The sequence below is a fragment of the Taudactylus pleione genome, unplaced genomic scaffold, assembly GCF_031769625.1.
Source record: "Taudactylus pleione unplaced genomic scaffold, aTauple2 ptg000707l, whole genome shotgun sequence".
NCBI lineage: Eukaryota > Metazoa > Chordata > Amphibia > Anura > Myobatrachidae > Taudactylus > Taudactylus pleione.
In genome coordinates, this window is record NW_028285109.1 from 5114328 (window position 1) to 5123697 (window position 9370).

The 9370-nt window shown below is 42.7% G+C and overlaps 1 long non-coding RNA gene across 1 annotated transcript; it reads right to left on the minus strand.

Moving 5' to 3' along the window:
• Positions 1–2570: 2570 nt before the first annotated feature.
• Positions 2571–5967, minus strand: LOC148477549 (uncharacterized). The gene is made up of 2 exons (XR_015872498.1): positions 5772–5967; positions 2571–3311 (listed from the first exon to the last, which is right to left on the minus strand). It is a non-coding gene; the product is annotated as an uncharacterized LOC148477549 (long non-coding RNA).
• Positions 5968–9370: the final 3403 nt, after the last annotated feature.

Sequence of the window (9370 nt, forward strand, 5' to 3'; positions counted from 1 at the left end):
TAGCCACTTGTGCTATACTTTTTGATCAATTTGCATATTAGCCATATTTCAGATGATTTTGACATGCCATGGCATATTTTGCATATTCATTCTTATTTTTGCTTATTTTCACTTGTTTTTGCATGTTAAAGAAATGTATGTAATAAAAAAGCCACCATTTTTATCTTTCACTGACTGTTTTCCCAGAGAAAGCATGCAAGCCTTGTGGCAATTTTGAAGTCATTTTCAGTAAGTGTGGTGTATTATCAGTGTGTGACTGTAGATGGCATTTAGCTAAGTACTGATACAAGTTCGTTTTGCAAGACTCTATGATTGGGTATCTATGTGGAACTCCATGCTAAATAAACGGTATTGAATCAGTCAGCCTACTCCTCTGCTGCGTCTCGTAGGGGCAAGTTAAACAAAATTAAGGGATAACCCTGGAAATGTAACGCCCCTGCTTTTACCTAGGTGTGAGGAATTGCATCATTAATTATGTTTACTTTTTATTTTCTTCCCTTTAGCCTCCTCTTTCACCTGAAACACAAACATACCCTACCCTCCAACATGACCCGTTCCATTAGGTACAAAATGCTCTGTTCCTGGACTTCTCACCTAATGTATGATTGCAATCACCTGTGTTGAACTAGGTAATAGATGAGTCAGTTGTTTCACCACAGGTGGCTGCAATCATAAATTAAGAGGGAAGTCCAGGAGCAGAGTATTGTGTACCTAATGGAACGGGTCATGTTGGAGGGTCTGACATACTTGCCTACACTCGGGACATCTGGGAGGCTCTTGAATCGCTTATACCTCTCCTGGAATCATAATCCTGCTGGCCACCCCTGCCCACTTCCCAAGTGCAGAGAGCAGTCCAGGCCACTTGATGCTATCCGTGCTGAATTGCATCATCGTGGCCCAACCTTCTGCTTTACAATGCTGAGGGGGTTCCATGGCTTTGTATAACGGGGTCAGGGCCACGATGAAGTTATCACAGCACCACGAGGCCCTGCTCCGCCCACTTGGCAGACAAAAAATCGGCATGTATGAACTGAAACCAATGTCTATGTATAATTAAGTACTTTAAAACGTGTTGATTAAATTATAGTTAGCGGTTTAATAGATATTAATATATGTTTGAATCAGTTAGTGAAATAAGAGATCCTTAAATATCGGTAAATATAAGAAAAAAGGTAAAATAATAGCGGTAGTAAATAATTGGCTTCAATTTTTTGGCTTATATTTTTGCAGATTTTGGGCATTTCCTTTGCGTATTTTTACAGTTTTGGCTGTACATTGCATGGTTTGTTTTGGGCAATATGTTTTAAATAACTTCCCATGTCTGGTTATTTCACTATCTTGTGTATGAGGTGTTTCCCTAATACATAAGGTAGTGGAATAAGCAGAGATTGTAACCTTATTAAGGCAGGGCCATTCTACCTTCTGTTTCATGTCATCTGTTTGTGTCATGATCCCCTCAATGAAGCGCCGTGTAATATGTAAGCTCTCTATAAATGAGAGATAATACTACTAATAATAATACATTGAAAAAATGGAAGGGTATTATGTGACCTGAAGTTATTTGAGATAATGCAATGATCTTTTCGTCTTCTTACTGTAAGAGTATTGAAGACACATTTGTAAGGAGTCGATCCGAGTTTGGAATGAGAACAATAGCTTTTTCTCAGCTGCATATTAAATGCAAATATATAACCATCTTACAGGGAATCTATCATGCTGTTTTGTGTGTCTGGTGAGTCCATGTATAAAATTAAATGTGATCTATTGCAGAAAATTGGTATTATTATTATTATTAATATTATTATTATCCTTTATTTGTAAAGCACTGTCATATTACACAGAGTTGTACATTTTGGGATTATGACACAAATAAATGATAGTACTTTCCTAAGGAGCTTACAGTCTAATAGCCGTCGGGAACATGCAACACATACAGTAGCAGTATAATAATTGCAACTACTGGTGGGAAAGGAGTAGATACTGTACATAGAGCCTGATTCAGCAAGGATCACTATTGCAATCGCAATAGCGATTACCCACACAGTCTCACTGCAAAGATATGCTAATGATTGCAATCGCAATGCCATATGAAGCCTAACATAAGGACGCCCACGTTACCTTACACACATCCATAATACTCAGCAAGACTGGCTGCGAAACATCGGTAACATCGAGTACCATCGCAGCCCCACACACACTTGCTCAGGAATTGCTAACCTTATTGCACGCAGTGGAAGCCCAAGCTGCGTATGGCATTGCAGTTGCTAATTTATGCATGCCCCTGTAACAGCGTTCAAACACACTGGCACGCCTTAGTTTCATCGACCACCCCCCCCATCACCATCCCCAAACAGTACTCCCTGTCAATCAAAATAGCAAAAATATAAGGTGACTAGATTTCTGGCGCTAATCCAATTTACAGCACATATCACTATATACCTTTAAGCGTAAAGAAAGAAATGAGTTAACACTTCCCTTCATATGGTGATATTTTGCTTGACATGTTGGGAAATACTCAATAATGAAAAATGGGATTCCATACATGAAAGATATAAACCGTAAAACCACCACACTGTGTAATAAAACACAATTTTATGGTAAAACAAAGTTTGCAGTATATGTAAAACTATCACACTCTATTAAAACACCAAAACGCAGGTGATAGGTGAGGATGTTACCAGAGAGTCATGATAATGGAGCATGTAGATGGTTTTAGAGTTGGAAGCTCCGGAACCTCAGACTCGACTGTCTCACCGTCACGGCTGTCCTTCTGTCACAAGCCGACGCATCAAGAAACACTCTATCTCAGGGCATGTGACATAAAGAACCAGGATGTCCTTTAAATAGTATGGCCGCCGATTCCTTCCAGGTCAAAGTGTAAATGTGCATTACATTAAAATTAACACTATCAACAATATTAACACTATAAATCTAATTAAAAAGTGACCTCTTATCTCAAATAATAAATAACCTTTTCTTAACTATCCATAGAGGCAATGTCCAAACATCGGGTAATCTACAATGTTCTCTACTAGTAAGGCGTTCACTTCCTAGAAGTGGAACGCAAGTGTCCCGCATTGATCACAGGAACGCTGCACTGGAGTTCCTTTGATTCTCGGTTTTACACAGCAGTCTTCCTTCAACCGATGTCTGGGCCACGTGAGATGCGGCTTCCTGTTCCTGCTGGTGGAGCGCAACCATGTTCCTGGTGTGGGACGCATGTCCTTGCGCTATCAATGCTCCGATGTGGTTCTACCTATTGTTGGACCGCATACATTATTTTGTCATGGGCCGCAGAGTTAAAGTTCCTTCTGTAAACAGTAAACACTTTGTGAATAAACAATATAAATATGAAAATAGGGACCTTTGTAAACCGATTAAATATACCATACTGTATGTAAAAAAAGGTAGAGATGTATCCATTCATACTAAAAACACATATAAATATATATATATATATATATATATATATATATAAAAGGTAATGCACAGCAATGGAAAAACAGGCGGCACTATATGTATAACATAGCACACAGTCACAGGTAGATGCGTCCGATGTTTCGGTTTTAATGAGCTTCTACAAGGACAGATGTATGTATATATATATATATATATATAAATATATATATATATATATATGTGAGATAAATGTGGGCTAAACATACATTTATGTGTAAATGTAAAATGAGTTGAATTCAAATGAACAGGATACAGTCTGTGTTATAAAACAGTAGTTGTAAATTTAAAAAAAAGTCAGCTAAATATGACAAGATCCTTAGAATATTGGTGCATGCTTCCTTTTGTCCTTTGACTCACTGGTGTAGCTACATAAATAACACTGCAATGGGAATATTTGCTGAGGTTGAAAATAAACAGTCTTAAGATTTTGTTCTTTGTATACAGTAGTTCCTGGAGAGTGTTAAGATAATATTCTATCATACAGTTTATCATGCTGTAATATAGTTTTTTAATAGAATTGTCTTCTGCTGTTTTTGTTGTTTAGGTATTATTATTATTATTATTATTATTATTATTATTATGTTCACTTCATTCATGGACAACCAAACCCAAAAATGTGAGTTTGTGTGTCTGATTCACAAACTTACAATACATTGCTCAGTCCTATCCTGACTTTCCACTTCAAATTTGATAAAGTTTTGTCAAAGATGACTAAACATAATAATTATAATAACAATCGTAAACATTTTCACTTAAATCCTCCTTTGTAAAATAATGCTTCCCTGCCCACTTTGCCGAGTCTCAAATTAAATCTCTGGTGAGGAAACAGCTTCATTAATAGCCATCCATATCTTTGTCTAAGTAGCCGTTCGAGTCTGTCTTCACTACTTGCCCTGTCATCCAAGCATGAGATCACAAGGATAATGATCCGAATATGGGGCAAGCTAATAGCAAAAAAAGTATGTTTTGATAGGAGGGTTTCTGACTGTAGCTGTGGTGAAGAGGATGCCATGGTGCCACTCTAAAAATAGGGTGGGTGCATTACCCCTGACCACTAGGCAGCCCAGGCCGGGGATCCCTGGGGAGGTGTGGACCACCCCCAATAAAGGGGTCCCCCTCTTCAGGGCTCCCCAGGCCTAGTCTGATAGCCCAGGGCTATCCATCTCAAAGTGGAAATTAACTTTATGAAACCCCTTGAGAAATGGGGGAGGAATCAGTTACTTACAACGTTGAGCTATAGCAGCCTGCGCCGATATAGAAATGTGGCCTAACTCATCTTTGGGATGGTTGCACTAAAGCAGGGTGCAGGTGGATGAGTGCAGAATCAGCGAGGAGGTTAAAGATATCCCTTTGTCAAAGCAAAACAACATTCCGGAGTTTAGTAAATCTGACAGCTTTGCTACCCCAAGAGAAACCTATGGGAGTTGTAACTGCAGCTGGAAATGGAGGGGCCGCAGCAGATAATAAAAGTATCTGTTGCGATCCCTCCTTAATACATCTGAGGGATAATTAATATTTCTGGATATCCCTGAAAACACCCATTATGCTGCATATTTAATGATAAATAGGCCCATATACAATAGATGTCTGAACTGTTGTTTTTGTTACAGCAGCCCATGTGTCCAAACTTGCCCATACTCACATGCCTTGACATTTATTCATACTTGCCTACTTTTCAAAACTAGTTTCAGGGAGATTATAGTCGGTCGTGGTATATGCCATGCGAAGTGCAGTACGCTGTTGAGGGGTGTTATGCTCCACCCAAAGGGCATGTCTAGCTTCACCCATGGGTGTATCTATATAAACTCAGGGGTGTGTTCTGCAGTGGTCCTATGCTAGGTGCAGAATCTGAGTATGTCAGAGTATGGCCTCCAATGTACAGGTTAAGCTTGTGCTTGATGCTTTTGTTCATGTGCTTGGTTAAGTGACAGAACATAAGAACAATCTCAGATGTCCCCAGGGTATGTAGGTCAGTGCAGTGAATGCTGACCTGCCCCAACACAACCATACTGAGAGAAGTCTGCGTGATAGCAGCAGTAGGACTGGGGTTACATGAGCTCCAAATGGGAACAGCACTATATTGAGCCTGTCCAAAAGGAGACTTGGAAGAGGAGAGATAAGTTGTCTTAGGGGATGTGTGTAGGTCTGGGTAGAGAGAAGGAAGTATGTGATTGTATAGCAATCTTGGAGCATAGTACTAATGTGTGAAACAATCTATACATTCCATGTGACATTAATATAACAGTACATTATGCAAAAACGCTGATTCACTTAGTAGCTAAGGTCAGCGCAAGCTGCTGCCTACTTATTACCCCAGCAGGACTGCAATGTGTCCTCATCAGCCCATTCAGTACCTCCTGGCAAACAGCTGCGAGAGTCTAGCAGTCTCTGCTGCTCCCCTCGCTGCACAGTACAGATCCCGTAGCTAGTGAGTGCAGGAGCTGGGAGAGAATGTCCAGCGGCGGCATTGGGTAGCGCGGTGGCCGGAGGATGAGGACTCTATCTAAAGTAAACAATCCCAATGTCACATGTGGTGACGTCTTTACATCCAAGCCCCGCCCATCCCGTCCGGACTTGCGCATGCGCAGTCTAGACACCTGACAGGGCAAAGCAGAATCCGGGGGGTTTATTTAACTATCCGGATCAGCGGGAGACTCCTCACTGATCCGGTAGTCTCCCGCAGGAATCGGGAGGGTAGGAAGCTATGCATTTATTAGATAATGTTTAAGAAGCCTGTGCTGAGGACCACGCTGCTATCTTCCAGATCACCTCTGATGAAACACCAGCTTCCACAGCCAAGAATGTGACCACCTACTTTGCAGAATGTGCCTATAATCCCTTGAATGTTTGACCATTAAAAAGTCTGCTTTTTGGATTGCTTATATACTATCTATCTGCTGAATAATCTCATGTCAACCAAAGAAAACCAACAGTGCATCAGTATAATAATGCAACAGCATGAAAATGCTGCTGCATAACAGTATAGCAGAATTACTTATTTCAGTTGAAGATTTGAAATGCTTGCAGCCCCAAGCACCTTCCCCAGTCAATCAGTGGCCTTCCAGAATGTCATGAGCCACCCTGCACATGCTCACTGGGGGAATGTGAGCTACAACTGCCACCCTGGAGAGTGGCATAACCATGGGAAATTAACTTCAGTTACAAAAACTCTGTGTTGCTGGTAACCCTATCAGCCACTTCCACAACATGCCTCTGCCAACTGCTGGCCTTTGGACAATTTAAAAGAAATACAATACTGCACCCCTTTGCCCTTTTGGAACATCTTCAATGAGGTTATTTTTATTATTTAGACCTGCTCACAACAGACCTTTTGATTATTACTATCATTTATTTATATAGCGCCATTAATTACGCTTTGCTGTATAGTGAATGTATCACTGTACAGTCATTTACATCAGTCCCTGCCCCATTCAAGCTTGCGTCCTAAATTCCCTAACACACAGACTACGGCAGATTATAGTAGGCAACCACTTAACCTAAAGGTACGTTTTTGGAGTGTGGCAGAAACCTGAAGTGCCTGGAGGAAGCCTCATGCAAAGCCAGGGAGTCCATAAAAACCTCCATGGTCTGGAATCAAACTCATGATGATCCCAGTCCTGTGAAGCAATAGTGCTTACCACTGTGTTACTGTGCTACCCTTCTCTTAAGTATGGACTTTGGACATTAATAGCTCATCAAAATCATCTTCCATCCCAGAACAATATGGACAAATGGACATACGGATTAACTTTTGGGAGAGTGCTTTCCCTGGTTGTTTTTATAATATTACTTGTGTTGGATACCGTGGAAATTTTCTTTTTCACAAATCAAAAGACTATGATATTTATATGAGGGTGGTTCAATAAGTAAGGTAAGAAGACCTCTCACGTGTGTAATGTTCTCTATTTGATTCTGATTTCCCATCAGCCCAGGGCAGGTAGACCACTGCTTTCCCTCACGGCCATTAGACTCATATCAGTAATACTGTCCCAACATCAGGTGTAAGATGGCGGGGCTGGGGGAAACATGGACAAACATTGAGGTTCGTAGTGTGATCTGATTTCTGCATCTAAAGGGCACATCAGCAACTGAAATTCATTACCTACTTATCAAGGTGTATGGTGATATCATATCTGGGAACAGGTTTGGGTTTGGTGTCCTGCCTTTGCTAACAGTGATCCGGCCGTCCAAGCATGTCCACCTCAAATTAATTTTTGTGCTGCATTGAAGGTCAGACTCAGGAGGAGAGATGTATTTGAGTCAGTGATATTACTGACAAACTAAACATCTCAGTGGGTACTGTGCACAACATTGTTCATGAGCTACTGGGGTACAGGAAAAAGTGTTCACGCTGGTTACCGAAGCAGCTCACAAAAGTTCACAAAACCAATAGGATGGGATTGTCTCTCGTGCACTTGCCACGGTACCAGAAGGAGGGAGAGCAGTTCCTGCAGCGTATTCTTACAGGCGATGAAACGTGGGTGCATCATGTGACACTAAAGACAAAGCAAGCATCCATGACATGGGAAGACACATTGTACTCACCTTAAAAGAAATTATAAAAACAACTCTATCTTCAAAGATGGTCATGGTGACCATGTTTTGGAACCACAAGGGCATGCTTCATGTTGATTTCCTCACCAAGGGAGATATTGTGAATGCTGCCTACTATTGTGACACATTGAGCAGGTTGCAGAGGGCAATTCAACTAAAACGTCCTTGGTTGCTGTGAACAGACATCATTGAGCTGCACAATAAAACCAGGCCACACTCAGCCAACCGCACACGCAAATTGTTACAGGATTACCATTGGGATGTAATAGACTACACCCCTGACCTGGCACCGAGTAATTTCCATCTGTTGGGACCATTGAAAAGAAGCACCTAGGTCAGGGATGGGGAACCTCAGTCCCGGGGGCCATATAACGCCCTCGGAATCATTTGGTCTGTTCTCTGAGCTTTTTTTATGCTAGCTTCATCTGGCTATCAGGGTGCCTAGAATGGCACCCTGCAGCCAGAATCTATGCAGCAGTGCCGCCAGGAGCGTCCTTAGGACGCTTCAAATGGTCACACTGCTGCCCTTACAGCTCCCCAGAGCATCCTGAGGATGCTTCGGGCAGAGCCGGCCCAAGGCATAGGCATTATAAGCAAATGCCTAGGGGCGAATGGAATGCCCAGGGGTACCCGACGGCTCTGCTGTTTCCCCAAGGTGCAGCTCCCCCAGCCTGCCGCTGCCTCCGACGTTGCCGCGATCGGAGATGCCCGGCGCTGCTATCGGAGCTCAGGTCCGATCGGCAGCTCAATGTTAGCCAGGACCCAGGTCTGAAAGAGTTTCTGTACAGAAGCTCATTCTGGCAGGGCTAGAGGTGCACGTGCACCGGGTGCGCCGCTGCACCCGGCGCCAGTGTCCTCCAGCCTGGCGCCACAGGGAGGCTCCAAGACGGACGCCCGCTGAGATGTTATTAGCTGCAGACGCCTGGCTCCTTCCCTGCAGCACCGCATTAGCCGGAGGCTGGAGTTCTCTCCTGAACTCCAGCTTCCGGCTCTCCCCATGCGCACTATGGGAGAGACGTCATAACGTCTCTCCCATAGTTCCGAGGAGCTGCTGGGCGGACAGGATGGCAGCGGATGCAGGAGCGGGGATTAAGGTAAGTGTTTTTTAAAAATTTTTTATAAGCGACACTACAGGGGCATTACTATGGGGCTATATGGGCACTACTACAGGAGTAATACTATGGGGGTATATGGGCACTACTACAGGGACATTACTATGGGGGTATATGGGCACTACTACAAGGGCAATACACAGAGTGCAACATTGCTGAGGGCGGAACACCGACCGCCCACCATCTCTTATAAAAGTGTTCTCTCACTCTTAATCCAGCGCCGGGCGGCCGCTGCTGCTTGTCCG